Here is a 17,715-nt window from a genome sequence, read left to right as displayed (position 1 = left end):
TTTCTCATTTTCGTCCCCTAATAAACCTAAATCATTTTCAAAGGCTTCCACACGCGACACTAGACTGACCTTTTCTAGTTCAAACCTGTCAAGGCGCGCACTCAGCACGCAACACCGGCACAAAAATTCACTGCCTTCCACTTCTTCTACCGGGTCGAAACGCGTTTCATTGAGATGACCCTGCGTCTCACACTAAGTACACATTATGTTCTTTTGGTTGCACATCTTAAGCCTATATCAACTGAAATATTTCTACTACGAGTTCTCAGAATATATAGACGGCAAAAGAAAGACACAAAAACAACTAGCGAACACGCGTTCAAATAAATTCTGTGAATGGCTATATCCTGGATAAAGAATAATTATTTAAAAAGCTAACAAGCTAAAATAGTTAAAGAATGAACGCCGAACAAATCTAGCTGCCGGCACAAAAACCAGTTGGGTAGGACAAAGAGATAAAATCTATTCATTAGGCTGGAGCCAAACTATGTAGCTTAAATCTGAATAAAGTTAATAAAATAAAGAACTCGTACATTTGACGCTTTCAGAAGCTCACGCTGTCGCCAGTTGTCCGTTTCCGGTAGCCACGTGCAATAGTAGTAACGATGACACACGCGCCCGCACCACACGAATGGGTGGATGGATGGAATATAGGAGCGTCCCCTTTGAAACGGGGTGGTAGCAGTTGCTCTCATGCTCATTTCCCCCCCTATATCTTGAAAGTGTTTTAGATTGGTTGACTATACCATCATTTTATTTATTGAATTTTGATTTCTACATTACTAACATTATGCCACTTTTCTGGTTTTAAGCCACCAATCTTCCAATCGTTATTTGCTAGCTTCTACCGCAGGTTCATTCACCCGGCCTCTAGTATCTCTAAAACCCAGAGCTTCAAAGAGTCACTGCGCCTGCATCGACTACCCGATGGATACCATTACATTTCAGTTTAATATGGTTAATTTTTTTTTTGTGGATTTACCACATACTGCACATGTGTCATCTTTCTTGGTAAATTTATATTTGAAGCTGCGTGTTCTAAGGCACCCTGACCTAGCTTCAAAAAGTAGGGCACTGCCTCTTGAGTTATCAAAGAATGCTTCCTTCCCGATCAGCCTTTTCCACTTTCAGTATATTTCCCCGCAGGGGCACCTTGTGTAATGAGATGTTGGTGCTTGGCGCCACCACGGACCCTGAGCCCCCACACCGAAGCTGTAATCCGTACCGTGGAGATAGGTTGAAAGGTGGAGGGAAGAAACCGTGAACGGTGGCGGTCGAAGTCGGGGTTTGTTGGGTTTAACGTCCCAAAGTAACTCAGGCTATGAGAGACGCGGTCGAGGTCGTGATCAAGGTGGCGAGCCCGTCGCCCAGAGGCTTGGTCGAGGTCGTGGTCAAGCCTCGGCCAACGGGCTCGCCACCTGTCTACCAGGTGAGGGGCTCCGGGACCTTCCTCGGCTTATAAGGGTGAAACAGAGGCGACATAATATTAGGAACCCTTAGAGCACCCATAAAGCACAGAAAAACAATCATCAAAAAAACTTGATCGACCTCCGAAAAGTAGTCGCATCAAAGTGACACAAAAAATCACGGCAGCAACTTCTCAAAGTTTCTTGTCCTGCGCTCATTATCAGAGCATAACCTGTAAATGAGGTATCAGTTTTTCTGATAGCCAGCTCGCTGCACGCCATCATTGGGACAAACAAAAGCAAAAAACTAGGATCTGGTGACCTACTAATTCAGGTGTCACACAAAAGCCAGTCAGATAAGCACCTCATAGCAAAGACATTTGCTCACCTTGACATTCAGGTATCGCCTCACTGCAATCTTAACAGCTGCCAGGGAGTGGTTTCTGAGCGAGATCTCTTAAATGAAACAGAATCAGATCTCCTTGAAGGCCTCCAGAACCAAGGCGTAACTGCGGTTCGAAGAATAACAATCAGGCGAAAGAATGAGGACATAAGAACAAAACATATCGTTCTCACTTTCAACCGGAGCACGCTTCCTGAGTTCATCAGTGTAGAATTCATCCTATGCAAAGTAAGCCCTTACATGCCAAACCCCCGCAGGTGCTTCAAGTGCCAGCGGTTGGGCATGGTAGCCAGACATGTCGAGGACGCCTTACATGCGCAAAGTGCAGCACTCACGACCATGCAACCGATAGTTGTAGTACAACTGGCTTCAAATGTGTGAACTGTGAGGGCACATGCCCTGAGTACTCGCGGTCCTGTATGACCTTTCAGGCAGAAAAGGAAGTGATACATTTGAAGGTCACTGAGAATATATCATACGGAGAGGCACGACAGAAACAAAATGCTTTCTTCCTCTCCCTATCTGACGCAGCCATCAGATGGGCCAGGCCGCATCTAGTAACGGTGCGCACGCAGTGCAATGCTGCTGACGTGCTCCCACCACGGCTCCTAAGCAGCCACCGGCTGCACGAATCTTTGCAATTCCGGAGGTCACTTTCACCGAGGCATCCGGGACACCAAAGACATCTGAGAGGGACTTGGTTCCTCTTGAAAAATCTCCTGCCTCCATGCCTTCACCAGAGGCGATGGAGGTGAGCGTGGACTCCGGAGCGCCAGGGACGCCTAGGGTGTTCGCCAATGAGAGGCGGGGCCTGTTGGACCGCTTGAAATAAAAAAAAACTTACACCAGTTAGGCCACCTGATAAAGGCGGCGAGTCTTACACCCACTGTATCTTCTCCATTCCACACTTACAAAAATAACTACTGAGAGCATCGTTTATTAGAACTGTCGAGGACTGCTAAATAATCCGGATGATGTATATGAAATCTTCTCCGAGCACCAACCAAACATACTTTGTCTACAGGAAACCCACCTAAAACCAGCAGACACAAGTTTCCTGAAGCAGTATCTTGGGTTCAGGAAAGATAGGCAAGGCAGCTCTCGCGCCTGTGGCGGCGTTGCAATTGTAACTCAAAAATCAATCCTATGTCAAAATACCTCGCCCAATAGAGACTTAGAGGCAGTGGTAATACGAACTTTAGTTTTCGATAAAATAACAACAGTATGTTCTCTGTATATTCCTCCAGATTATAGGCTATGTAGCGAAAGTTTTGAAATGCTCATTGACCAACTTCCAGACCCATGGCTGCTGGTCGGAGACTTTAATGCTCAACAACCACTATGAGGATGTACAAGAACGGACTCCCGAGGTGTGCAAAATTGAAAAATTCTTATTGTCCACTTGATCACGCTTACTTAACACAAAAGAGCCAACATATTACAACATAAAGCAGAACACATACACAGTCATAAATTTAGCTATTGGCTCCCCATTGCTCTTGCCAGCTACAGAGTGGGTTGTTATAAGAATCTATATAGAAGTGACCATTTCCCGATATCTGTAAAATATGCAGGCAATAAAAATGAAAATGCGTCTACTCCTAGAAAGTTAAAAGAATATGCAGCCAACTGGGAGATGTTCAGGAAACACTCATTATTGCCTTGTTCGTCAGTTGCTGACTTAGGCATTGACGAAACTCAGCACTTGATCACGCTGCACATTATAGAGGCAGCAGAAAAATAGATCCCACAAATGTCAGGTAAGTCACGAAATAAACGAAGACGCTGGTTGAACAAAGAATGTAAGACTGCTCGTGAAACTCAAAACAGGGCTTGTTTTGAGTTTCACGGGGGATACCCCACAGCCGAAAACCTAATAGTATTTAGTCGTGCAAAGGCAAATGGTAGGCGTGTTCGACGCATCTCCAAGCGAGAAAGCTGGGCACCGTTCCTTTCTTCCGTGAACTCTTATTCTGATGCACACAAAGTTTACAACATAATAAGAGCACTCAAAGGATATAACATTCTCCCAACACCCTTTGTCGGCACCAATGATGACTCCCTTGAACGTCAAGCAGACACTCTAGGGAAGCAGTTTTAATAAATATTCAGCTCTGCGCACTATACAGATTCCTTTTTGCGGCATATGGCACCTGAGGAGAGGAAGCCTATGCACGATAAAAGACCGTGCACAGGAAGGTACAACAGCCCATTCACCCTGCAGGAGCGGAAGACTGCTTTAGGCACATGTAAGAACTCAGCAGCAGGTCCTGACAGAAGGACATATGGAAGGCTCAGGCAGCTGCATGTGTACATACTTCAAACCCTCCTCTGCCTGTATAATAAAATATGGGCTACAGGACGCTTTACTAACGCATGGAAGGAAGCAATCGTCACTGCAATATCAAAACACGGAAAAGAGCCCGAACTTGCTGCCAGTTATCGGCCTATTGCTTTAACGCGCTGCCTATGCAAGCTTTTTAAAAAAACAGTAAATCCATGCCTTCTTCATTTCCTTGAATACTTGAATATAATGGTCTTCTTGACGAAAACCAAGCTTGTTTTAGGGCTGGGGGTCAACAGCAGATCAGCTCATTGCATTTGAGTCTTACGCAAGGGATGCTTTTGTACACAAACAACATTGTTTATCTGTCTTTTTTGATCTCCAGAAAGCATATGATACCATCATCATCCGTAACCTGTTCTCTCTCGACATCACAGGGAACATGTTGAATACGATACGAAGTTACTTGTCTGAATGGGTTTTCAAAGTTCGTCTTGGCAACACATACTCAAAGCTGTACATACAGGAAAATGGTTTCCCTCATGCTGGTGTCCTCAGCTGCACACTTCTTATAGTCAAAGTGAACTCTCTAAAAATCGTGCTGCCAAGAACCATTTCTTGCTCTGTATATGTTTATGACGTCCAGATAAGACTGAAATCTTGCAACTTGGCTATCTGTAAAAGTCAGCTTCAGCTAGGTGTTAACAAACTGGCTAAACGGGCTGGTGACAATGGGTTTAAATTTAACACTGGAAAGAGTGTTTGCGCACTTTTCACCAAGCAGTGTGACATCAGACCTAACCCCAACGTAACACTGAATGGTCACAGCCTTGTCATTCGGAAAGAAAATAAATTTCTTATCGTAGTTATCGAAAGTCGAAGAAATGCTTTCCTTCATTGCACACATAAAACAGCTGCGACTGAAATGATTCAAGGCAATAAATCTAATACAAATTTTGTCTCACGAGCCATGGGGCACAGACCGTGACTGCCTGCTCAGCTTTCTCAATAACGTAATTCTATCGCACATTGATTACAGGCTCGATGGTCTATGGGTCAGCATCATCCTCTACTCTAAAACTGCTCGACCCGGTGCACCACCTTGGCCTTCGCCTCGCCTCGCTGGTGCTTTCAGAACTAGCCCAATTGCTAGCCTCTATGTCGAGGCGAACTGGTGGTCACTGCAACGAAGAAAAGAATTTACTTGTGTAACTTATGCTATGAAGGTACTATGCCAACTGGATCATTCATGTCGCGTGCTGCTGCTTGACAAAACTAGCACAGAACTTTTCTCAAGAAATCCATCTCTAACACAACCATATCCAATCAGAGTTGCCACGCATATTGAACACCTGGACGTTCCGGATACCAGTCTTCATACAATTTTCATAAAAGACTTAATTCCTCCTTGGGAAATACATGATGTTAATTGTGACCGGTCATTTCTCGAAGTGGGAAAGCACGCATCCCATATTGCCATACAACACCACTTCGTGTCACTTTACGCAAAGTACACTTGTGGTGAATATTACACTGATGCTTCAAAGTCTGCTCGAGTGTCCTGTGCAGCACGTGGACCGCAATCTTCACTTTCAAAAACACTGAACAGACATACAAGTATATACACCGCTGAATGCTATAGAATCCTGCTAGCTGTGAGACACATTATTGAAAACAAAATATGTACAGCGGTAATCTACACACTCCCTCAGCGTTTTAACCTCTCTATCGTCTTCGAAATGGTCTCAGAACCCAGTCCTAAATACTCTACTTTATAACCTCATGTCTGCCCATAAATGAAAACTTAAAATTACGCTATGTTGGGTTCCCGGCGATCGTAGTATACAAGGTGATGAGGTTGCTGATAACCTTGCTGCGCCAGCTGCCCTTCGAAATGACACAGACAATAACAAGATAACTTATCATGACCTCAAGCCACACATAATTCGGCAACAATGGCAAGAGGAATGGGATGCAGCAACAGAAAATAAACTACACACAATAAAGCCAAGGATAGACAGGTACACCACAGAAAAAGGAGAGAGATTTAAAGAAGTAGCTCTGTGCAGGCTGAGAATTGGTCACACATACACAACACAACATATATTTTAACAAACTTTCCTGCACCACACTGACCGAGATGGGATGATCGGCTTACTGTTATTGATGTTTTAATTATATATGCACAACTCGAGCCAGAAAGGAGGCGTCATTTTCCCTCATTGTACACAAACCAAATACCTGCCAACCCATCCATTTTTCTTGGGGACAACCAAATGTTACCTTTTAAACATGTGCCCACATTCCTGGTAAAAGTAGGCTTTTTGTCATGAAATTTCCTATCGGCGTGGGTCTCAGCCCATTCCTCCTTGAGAAGACAGATGAGATCTTTTAAAGCATGTACATATCCTTTTTTAATTTTTGCACAGTTCAATATACATCGCAAATAAATTTTAGGCCCTATACACCACTGTTTTAGTGATTTTACAGAGGGAATAAATTTTTGGGCCCTATTTACCACTGTTTTTTATCCCTTCATGAAAACCCACAACCAGCGCATTACATCAATTTTAGTACACCGTTCACTTCGTGTTTGCGCTCTTTGTCCAGAGACGCCCTTGCGACATTAAAATTCAGCATCATCATCATCTCTTTCGGTAGAGTTCCACACTGTTTTTTTTTTTTTGATCAAATTTATCCAATTTTACCTCCTCTGTTTTTTACCTGTTGCTTAACGCTGTTTTTTTTGTTTTTTTCATCTGTCTTTTCGCTTTCTTTGTGACCTGCATACCTACTGGTTAGTTTCCTAGTTCTTTTTCTCCATTTTAAGTCAACGCTTTTAGTTATAGGTATTTAAATACTTTAGCTGCCTATCTCTTAGTGTTCAATTTCCTCAGGCGTTCCTCATATAATATTTTACTCTGAGCTTCCCGTACTTCTAAAAATGCCCAGCCAATATCTCCTTCTACCGCCTCATTTGTGGTTTTGCCGTGGGCACCCAGTGCTAATCGTCCAACGGCTCTCTGATTTATAGCTATGGTCGACTGTACTTCTGATTTTATGTATAAAACCGCATTTCCAAAAGTAAACCCGGGCACCATAATTTGTTTCCAAATATCCTTCAAAACCTCATACGGCTGTGAACTGTCGAGCGCAACCTTAAGTCCAAAATGGAAAGCTTCGACGGCACTTTTGGTTGGAAAGCTTCTCGAACTGGCGTGGGTAAGGCAGCGTTCACCACCTCACGTGCGCTTGAATTGTTGTTTTGGTGTTGCTCGTACGTACCTAAAGACATGCACCCGGAGTTTCACCTGCAGCTTCGGGTAGCAAGAGCCCAATCATTAGAGAAAAACTATTCGAATCTACCACAAACGTCGTATGTCGACGCGGCAGAATACGAGGATAAGAGAGGCCTAGCACTGGACCATCACATGTATCACTTAGAACATTCAGCAATAATAAAGGAAGCACGAAACACACAGGAGGCAGCTCTGGCGACTGTCGCGACGAACTCCAAATTTGTCTTTAGCGACGCGAAAAAAGCCATTCGAAATTTCGCAATAGACAAATTCATCAATCAGCAGCCGAAATCTTGAAGTCTTTTGATCCCTCCAAAAACGCACGTTCGATCAAACTTTTGTGGGTCACACGTGGGTCAGCCTGGAAACGAGGCGGCGCATCAGCATGCTCGAGGATTCATCATAGGCCGGGAGATGCGTTACCCCGAGCTAAGACAAGTATGCAGGAGACAAATACGGGCTTTAATCCACAGAAATTAGGACAATGGCATTCAGGCAAATATAGCGGCTCATATTCCTTTTGCGGTGATCAGAGGGCAGCTATAGAACACATTTTTAAATGTAAAACAATGCAACCGCCGGAGAACCTGCAGATCATCGATTCGGAACAGTGGGAGGCCACATTGCTTAGCTCTGATCAAGGCCGGAAACACGCGATCACGGCCTGGGTCAAGGAGGTCGTCGAGCGCCATTGAGCGACGACCTCCCCTGGGGCGGCTTGAGGAGAAGCGTCCTCTCAAGAAGTAAGAATACTACAATTTCTCCTCAATAAAGTTCCCTCCTCCTCCTCGTTTACTGTAAGCGTGTGCATGCTGATGAAAGAGGATGACATAGAAGGAGATCTCATTTTCGTTTTCAGAAATGATGTGGAACGCCGAATTTTTGGGTTGTAGCCTGAATAAGGACCACGTATGAGCAATACGTGCAGTTCACGCCCACTGTTCGCCAGGGGCATCGCGGACTAAAGTTTATGTCAGAAACTTGAAGATGAATCTCAGCATCCATGAATGATGAATCACACCATACATGAAGACCATGGTGTTCAGGCGACCAATACATGGTTCGCCATTGATACGGGCCACGTTGTTTGAACTCACTGCGCTTTAGTTGCGAGGTGAGATCCTTTGGTTAGAAACACATGTATCTTTCTTGCGCAGAACGCGTATAGACAAAACGAACATGTATTGCATGGCCGCTAATGCACGGACGAGTGTCATAGTGTAATGAGATGTACTATTTTGCAACACGCGCAGATATGCTTGTATAGGCATTCTAGATATAGGGCAGGAGAACCTGCTGACATCAACTTCTGCAGCTTCTGACACAGGACAAACTTTACTGATTAGAAGACTACTCGTTGTATTATCTCAACCACGTTCACGCTGATACGTGGGAGCTTCGCTAACTCACGGGCCTTTTCTTGCGGCTAATGAGGCTCAACCTGCCGTGCTCCCGCGGTTGATCAGATAGCACACCTTTCTATTGCTGCGTTTTCGGTAGATGTTCATACAAGTATATAAAATTTAGTTCTCACCGAATGTGTCGGTGGCAGAACTCGTATGGAACCGATATGTGTTCATTTGGCAGCAAACGCGAAATACAGCAAGGCCGCCCAAACACTTTGGAAAGGACCCGATGCGCACACCTGTCTCCGCCAACGGCTTCGTTATTCGCGCCTTGTGTGTCGTCGTGGCTCTCGTTATACATACGCACAAGTGTTGATGTTGCATGGCGCATGCTGAGCTTGGATACAAAGACTTTGCAGTCAAATGTTTGTCCTGACACTGCATGCAATAGTGAACAATACTGCGTGCGGTTCTTTACTCCTTATTGAAGGCTCAGCGAAACCTGCAGGCATGTAACAGGGCTGCTGTTTAATGTTTCTGTGACGGCACTAAGATGCTCCTTCTTTGACGAGCGTATTCTGTAAGTCGATAGTTCTTGGTGAAAATGTAGAACTCACTCCAGCAATTTACTTATAAAAGTCAAGCTCTACTACGCCTTGCCTCAAGGCGGAGATGGCCCTCGGCTGTAAGTGGTGCAGCTGTAGCAGGAAAACAAAGCTCCTAAAAACGTAGTACGTCACCGACAAACAAAAATGAAAGATGGCAACTAGCTTTGCTATGCCTGGACATACCTAACGAAAATCAATGGCTACCTCGGGATCAGAAGTTCATTTCTCCAGTCTTCTGCGCCGTTCGCCAGCAGCTAAACTCTCCCTGGCTTCCATGTCGAGCGCGTTTAAGTTGACAGGCGTTCTATACTTAGTTTATAGGAAATGAAAGGTGCAGCATCTGTCACTCGCGGGTACAGTCCCTTGATCATTTGAAAGCAGCGACACTCCTCCGCGCCGCGCTTTCCTCCTCGATTCTCCTCGCGCGGCGGCGGATAGCGCTGCGCACGACACGCTTTTTCTCTTTGGCGCCCGCCGGCCGGCCGCTGCAGTGACTGAAGCGCGAGTTTTTGGGCCAGGTCTACGCTCCAGGAGTGCACAAAATTCTTGAAAAATTGCTAGAAAAGCATTGAGAATGACAAAAATAACATTCATGAAGAGATTACTTTTTTCGTAGGACTGTTTGAATGGGGAATACTAATAAACAAAGCTTTCAGGCGAGTTCTGTGCTGCAGACAATTTTTAAGTCACATGATAAGGTGTTTTACTTTGTGCACTAATCTAGTACTGCCTCTGACTTTGTCTGTGTTTGTTTCTTTAGAGCATGAAATCTGTCCCTGCGGTGAAAGTTCGGAAAACGATCCAGGCCGGTGCATTGAACTTCAAGATGAGAGAAGGTCAAAGCAGGACTTGGTATATTTCGCTAATGTCAAGCTCTCTGTCTAAGCATAGTATATGTCACATGATCAACCATGAGTTTGAATTATTGGTTCATTGTACATGTATTTTGATCAATTACTGGGCCAAATTATTTGGTATATAATAAATTGCAATTAAAACCCATATTTTATCTTCAGCATCGATCCGTATACCGTTGGAAGGCTTAGGCCAAGTGTAAATGCACTGTGCTAGTTAGCAATCTGCATTACTCTGCATTAATTAGTTTGTTGTATAAAACCAAACTTCGAGCTGGTCCTTGCCGCTTCGGGGCAAGGAACAGGTTCGCCACGGCAGTCTTGATGTGATGCTGATGGAGGAATTATATAATTGTATGATATACGCGGCCACTCACTGACTTCGTATGTGGTTAGAAGACAGCAGCATGCACTGGGAGAAGTGGTGGGCCCTATTGCCGACACACTGCAGTTCTGGCGCAAGCATTCTGTGGCCTCATGCGCTATGTAAAAGAGCGTAATTTCATTGACCGCAACAATCAAATTAAAAAATTACTGGGTGCGCATAGGTCTCCAACGTGCGGAAATGCAAAATCATATAACTGCCAAATCATTAACTATCGCTATCATATATCTATCATTATATCTACTAATGCTATCGAGTGACCTATCGTAACTGTCACTATCCACAACGAACATTATCACCTCACTATCCGGGCCTATTACCATAATTTACTACGAATATCCGTAACAGTCACCATCATTAGCTATCACTATTCATAACCATCACTATTTCATCTGATGCCGTCCCACGGGCCATGGCCCATTGATATACCTCAATTTTCATTGACTTACGTTGTCAGTCATACCTCTATTATCTCATAATATCTGACCAGACAACTATACATTGACTTTTACTTCTTATACTTTCTTGTTTTCTCTAAAATAGAGGTGCGAAAAGAGCAAGCCACAGAAATAACTGACTACTATCAGCGCTAGGTTCATGTCTCTGTCGAGGAGGCTTCCTTTGCTTCCGGACAGGTCGGTGAGAGAAGATTTACGGAACTGCGTTGGGCCTCAGCTTTTTTTTCTAGTTCGTGTAATACTCGCGGCACAAACTGGTCTTCAGTGAAATGTAGCTAGAACATAGAGCGATGACTTAATCACTCAGGCGAGATAAAAAAAAATATTCTTGCATAAAATTGAAATAAGTAATATGTTACAGTGCTAAAAATTGTTACTCGCAAAATGTTTCCCTATTTTTACATCACGACTGTAACCATTACTGATTGTTTAAGTTTCGTAAATACAACAAATCGATGCAATGATTCCGGCTGATTTGACATCGATGGGAGAAAAGTTTCCCGCAGTAAATGAATACGCGGAATTGCGGCTTTAGAGCTCCAGCTTTCAAAGTGAAGGTAACCTGCCAACGCCTAGTAGTCGTGGTCAAAGTGAAGCGTGCCTGGTCATGTGAAAACTCCCTGCCCATACGAAATATCTCTGATAAAACGAAGCCATAAAAGAAGCCATACCAACGCATGCGTCGAAGCGTGGCAAGACACATTCAAGAATAAAAAAGAATGACGTACGACCTTACTAGTGCTGATTACCCCGCAATACCGCGGGTTTACTTGCCAAAGAGTTTTTCAGGGCCAGCATTCATTGCTCCTAAGTAATCGACGCACACTACATTTTTAGTGTAGGAGGCCAGAGATCCTAGCATAATCGCGACAAATGCAATCGAACGGCTGTACTTTTCCAGTTATCACTGAAAGCAAAAAGCAGATCATAGTGCCATTTCTCACTGTACAGAAGTCGACAGCTCATGAAATGATAGAGCATCGCAGAATATTCAGCATGCTGCAGAGGACAACCTTATTCTTATGCAACGAACAAGTTGCTGCCGCAAAAATATTGAGGAGCAAGCAAAAATAGAAAACGGAGCGTCAGGTGGGAGTGTTTCTTCGCATTGCTTTGTAATCTACAGTGAGTTCGTTGTATGATACGGCTGGCTCACCGAAGGGTTCGGGTTCCTGATTTTGAGCCACCACTCAGTCGGCTAATTCTCGAGCGTATTGGTGAGCAGCCTCATTTCCCAGATTCCCCGCATGGCTGGGGTTCATATCAATTCGATATCTCTCTCGAGAGGAGAATCTCTTATTTCACTGAGTATTTGTGAGGCGGGTTTGGAGACTCTACCTATAGCAAAGTTACTAATTGCCAGTTTGGAGCCGCTTACACTGACCAGACAACTACAAGTAATATGGAGACAGCTACAGACGGGGACCTTCCCCAATCCAAACTACATGTCAAAATTTATAAATAAGGATATGAATCCTTTCTGCCGGTTTTGCGGAGAGTAAGACAACTTCGAGCATATTGTTAAGGAAAAGTACGGAGTGGTAAAGGCTAGTTCACTGTTAGACACACACGACGCACCGAAAACCACAGAACGAAGTCAGCTAGGCCTGAGCGTTAACTTCTTCCCTTCTTCACATCAGCACGTCGTCGTCGTCTCCATACTGTGCTCCATAACAGTACTCCCCGCGCCGAAGAAGCACCGTCCCGGTGCGTCCTACACAGGAGAACTCGGATGATATGGTTTTAGGCGGGCGACATGCACGAGTTCTGGATGATGGGTTGTGGAAGGATTCTTGGGCTGCAAAGGGGCGATCTCATAGGTCACATCGGCGACTGGCCGCAAGACGGAGTAAGGGCCCACGTAACGAGGCAAAAGTCTTTCACACATACCTACAAGGCGAGCCGGGTGCCAAAGGAGTACGAGGGAACCAGGAGGATAATGGACGTCGCGGTGATGAAGGCCATAACGACGTTTTTGAGAGCGCTGAGACGCTCCAAGACGCTCTCGAGCAATGTGGCGGGCGGCATCAGCGCGGGCGATGGCATCCGAAGCGTAGCTGCAGGAAGAGTCGTCAAGAGGCAGCAAGGTGTCGAAGGGGAGTAAAGGGTCACAGCCGAAGAGTAGATAACAGGGAGAGTATCCGGCTGTATCATGGCGTGAGGAGTTACAGGCGAACGTGACGAAAGGTAAGGAGACGTCCCAGTAACGATGGTGATCGGACACATACATAGACAGCATGTCGGTCAGTGTGCGATTGAGGCGCTCAGTAAGACCGTTCGTTTGTGGATGGTAGGCCGTGGTGAACTGGTGACGAGTAGCGCATGAGCGGAGAAGGTCATGAACCACTTGAGAGAGGAAACAGCGGCCACGATATGTGAGCAGTTGACGTGGAGCGTCATGAATCAAGGTGACACCATGCAGAAGAAAGTCGGCAACGTCGGAGGCGCAGCTGGTGGGGATAGCCCTGGTTACAGCATATCGGGTGGTATTGTCAGTCGCCACAGCAATCCATTTGTTTCCAAAAGTCTACGTCGGAAAAGGCCCAAGAAGATCGAGGACCACACGAGAACACTGCTCAGTCGGCACTGGAATTGGTTGCAGGGGCCCACTAGGTTGAAGCAAGGGTGTCTTACGGAGCTGACATAGCTCACAAGCGGCGACGTAGCGACGGACATAGCGGTACAGACCAGGCCAAAAAATCTGCGTCGCACACTGTCATACGTGCGTGATACTCCGAGGTGTCCTGCTGTAGGAACGTCGTGAAGTTCGGCGAGGACACTAGAGCGCAGATGAGCCGGAACGACCTGTACAAGGTCCGCGCCATCTGGACGCATACAGCGTCTGTATAATGTCTCGTTATGGAGTACAAACATGCTGGCGGAACGATCGGGGATGTTGCGAAGCTCGTTAATAATTGGTTGCAGGCCAGGATCACGACGCTGTTCGGAGCCGATATCGATAAAGTCCGAGATGGACAAAACGTAGTCGTCAGCAGAATGGTCGGACAAATCGGGAGGATCTACGGGATGGCGGGACAGGCAGTCAGCGTCTTGGTGTAAGTGGCCGGACTTGTACACCACAGTAAATTCATACTCTTGTATTCGTAAGGCCCAGCGACATAAGTGGCGAGTGGGGTCCTTAAGTGAGGACAGCCAACACAAAGCATGATGATCAGTAACTACACAGAAGGACCGCCCAAACAAATAAAGGCGGATTTTGGTCAGCGCCCAAACAAGTGCAAGGCATTCTCGCTCTGTAATTGAATAATTGCGCTCAGAGGTCGAAAGCAGGCGGCTAGCATAAGCAATCACGCGGGAGGAACCATGCTAGGACTGGGCAAGGATAGCACCAATACCATGTCCACTAGCGTCGGTGCGCAGTTCGGTAGGTGCAGAAGGATCGAAGTGCGCCAGAACAGGTTGGGCGGTAAGGGCGGAAATAAGCGTCGTAAAGGCATAGGCTTGGTCACAACCCCATGTGAAACGTACGTTTTTTTGCAGAAGAGAGGTAACCGGACGAGCGATGTCTGAGAAGTTCCGAATGAAGCGGCGGAAGTAGGAACAAAGGCCAAGGAAGCTTCGTACGTCACTTGAGCTACGTGGGGTAGGGAAGTCGCGCACGGCTCGAACTTTGTCAGGGTCGGGCTGCACACCATTTGCGTCAACCAAATGACCCAGTACTTTGATTTGGCGCCGGCCGAAGCTGCATTTTTTGGCGTTCAGTTGAAGACCGGCGCGGCGGAAAACGTCCAGGACCGTAGAAAGTCGATCAAGGTGGGTTGCGAACGTGCATGGAAGGGAAAACTACGACGTCATCCAAGTAGCATAAACATGTTGTCCATTTGAAGCCACGGAGGAGTGAGTCCATCATGCGCTCGAATGTCGCAGGAGCGTTACAGAGTACAAATGGCATCACCTTGAATTGATAAGTCCGTTGGGGGTGACAAATGCGGTTTTCTCGCGATCCCGTTCGTCAACAGCAATTTGCCATTAGCCTGAACGCATGTCGATGGAAGAAAAATAATTGGCACCATGCAAGCAGTCAAGCGCTTCATCAATTCGCGGAAGAGGGTAAACATCCTTCTTTGCTATTTGGTTAAGGTGGCGATAGTCGACACAAAATCTCCAACTTTGGTCTTTCTTTTTGACCAATACGACAGGAGACGCCCAGGGACTGCAGGAAGGCTCAATAATGTTTTGCGTCAGCATCTTGTCAACTTCGTTCTATATAACATGCCGGTCAGTAAGGGAAACACAATAAGGCCGTCTGTGGATGGGGCTGGCGTCACCCGTATTGATTAGATGGGTCACAACAGATGTTTGGCCCAATTGTCGGTCCCCGATATCAAATATAGCACGGTACGACAGCAAACGGTCGGAAAGAGCTCTGGCTTGGTCATCTGGCAGATCCGCGGCTATCATGCCTGAAAAGAGGTTCGAATGAGAAGCCGATATATGCTGCTCGGACAGATGCTGAGGGGTTAGAGCAGCAACTTCGCAGTCCGCCAAAGGAAACAGATGAGCGAGTGCGATACCATGGGGTAAAACTTGAGTCGAACGGCTGAAGTTCAGTACGGGAAGATAGGTGCGGTTAGCAGTGACAGTCACGACGGTATGAGGGAGTATGACGTTGGGACGGAGAACAACATCAGTAATTGGGCAAGTCACGTATGTGCCGTTAGGAACTGCGGGGATCGGGGCCAGCGGGACATAAATAGCAGCTTCGGGTGATAGACGAACAAATTCGGCGGATCGGAGGCGGGGCTTGACATCGGTGTTTTCGGAGCAGTAGGGCAGGTCTAAGCGAAGAAGATCAGTTGAGCAATCATTCAGGGCAGAATGGGTCGTTAAAAAGTCGATGCCGAGTATCACGTCGTGAGGTCAGCGGTCGATAACAGTGAAGAGGACAGGGGTAGTGCGACCGGAAATACTCACGCGCGCAGTGCACAGTCCCACGACGGCAGCGACGCTTCCATCGGCAACACGACCAGCGGATGAAGCGGCGGGTGTGACAACCTTTTTGAGACGGCGGCGAAAGGATGAGCTGACTGAAATTTGGGCACCAGTGTCAATGAGGGCATTAACAGGGGCACCATCTAAATAGATGTCTAGAAGGTTGCGGCGATGCGCGAGGGTCAGCAGAGGATTTTCGGGCCGGGTCGTCAATGCAGCGTCACCTCCGGGAGCTGCATTGGTCAGTTTTCCGGATGAGAGCCGCAGAAGTAGTAGCATCCGCTGGTTGAGGAGGAAGTAGTAGCTATAGTAGCATCCGCTGGTTGAGGAGCGAACGCAACGGGTGCCATAGCTTCTATCTCTCGACGAACAATCCTGGTCAAGTTGGAGGGATGAGATGGCTGCTGTAAAGTTAGACTATCTTCACACGAGGACGTAGCAGCTGTGTTTGGCAAGCGCTCGAATTGGTGAGTAATACGGCGGTGTTTTGCTTGTTCAAACTGGCGGCAAACTTGGATAACTGAGTCGACCGTCGGACAATCTTTGCAAAGCAGCAGATTATAAACATCGTCTGCAATTCCCTTTAATATGTGGCCCACCTTCTCTAATTCGGACATGGCGCTGTCCACCTTTCGGCATACGGCTAGAATATCTTCAATGTAAGACAAGTACGATTCCGTCGAAGACTGGGCACGGGATGCGAGGACTTTTTGTGCGCCAAGCTTGCGTCCGATCGGCTTGTCAAAAAGGTCTCGAAGCTTCTCCTTGCACATCTCCCACGATGTGATATCGTCTTCATGCGTCTCGAACCAGACATGCGCCGTACCTGCCAGATAGAAGATTACGTTGGCGAGCATGAGGGTCGCGTCCCAACGGTTGTGCTTGCTGACCCGCTCGCACATGGCGAGCCAGTCTTCTACGTCGACGTGGTCGGTGCCGCAAAAGATACCTGGATCGCGAGGCTGCGTCATGACGACGGTGGGAGCTGATGGTGCCTCTGAAGGTGTTGCGTCGGATGGCATAGTGATAGTACCAATCTGGCGGCCTCTACGGAGATCCAGGTTTGGCGACTTACGTACTTCCAGCAATCCTCCACCAAATGTTAAGGAAAAGTACGCAGTGGTAAACCCTAGTTCACTGTTAGACGTACACGACACACAGCACACCACAGAACGAGGTCAGCTAGGCCTGAGCGTCGTCTTCTTCCCTACTTCACATCAGCTCGTCGTCGTCGTCTCCATACTGTGCTCCGTAACAATATGATCTGGGTATGCAAAGCCTCCCTCAGAACTCTTGCCTGATCCCTCTAAGAAGCTTGGGACAAGTTAAGGTCCAGCGGCCACCCTGGCTTTCAGTTCAAGGCCGTCGAATGGACCCGCGTTGCCAAAAGTCTGCACGGCCTGCGGCACGCTAGCTGACTTCCCCTATTCCTCCCACTTATTGTGAATAAAGTTTTATCAGCCTCAGCAGCAGCGTCAGGTGACGTGTTATTACGGCGAGTGAGAAAGGTGCCTTGCGTCGCAAACAACTCTGTTCTTTCAAGGAATAAACTTATTTCGACCAATCTTGTGTATCCATTGACTGTTGCTCAAGCCGTCACGCTTGCCTTGAGGTATCATGAATACCGCAAACCATCTTCAGGCCGCTTGCTGCGCTTGTACGCGCAACAGCACGGCATAGAGCTTGCACGCTGCAATAAAAGCACAGCACGCAATATTC

The 17,715-nt window shown here is 46.7% G+C and overlaps 1 pseudogene; it reads left to right on the top strand.

Moving 5' to 3' along the window:
• The first annotated feature begins 1,321 nt into the window (after positions 1–1,321).
• Positions 1,322–17,715, top strand: part of LOC146177685 (uncharacterized) — a 37,062-nt pseudogene continuing 20,668 nt past the window's right edge.

This window comes from Amblyomma maculatum, chromosome 10 (assembly GCF_055883805.1).
Source record: "Amblyomma maculatum isolate TAMU_Amacu chromosome 10, ASM5588380v1, whole genome shotgun sequence".
NCBI classification, from domain to species: Eukaryota; Metazoa; Arthropoda; class Arachnida; order Ixodida; family Ixodidae; genus Amblyomma; species Amblyomma maculatum.
Note: the sequence above shows the minus strand (reverse complement) of the source record. Positions and strands in the feature narration are given on the sequence as shown.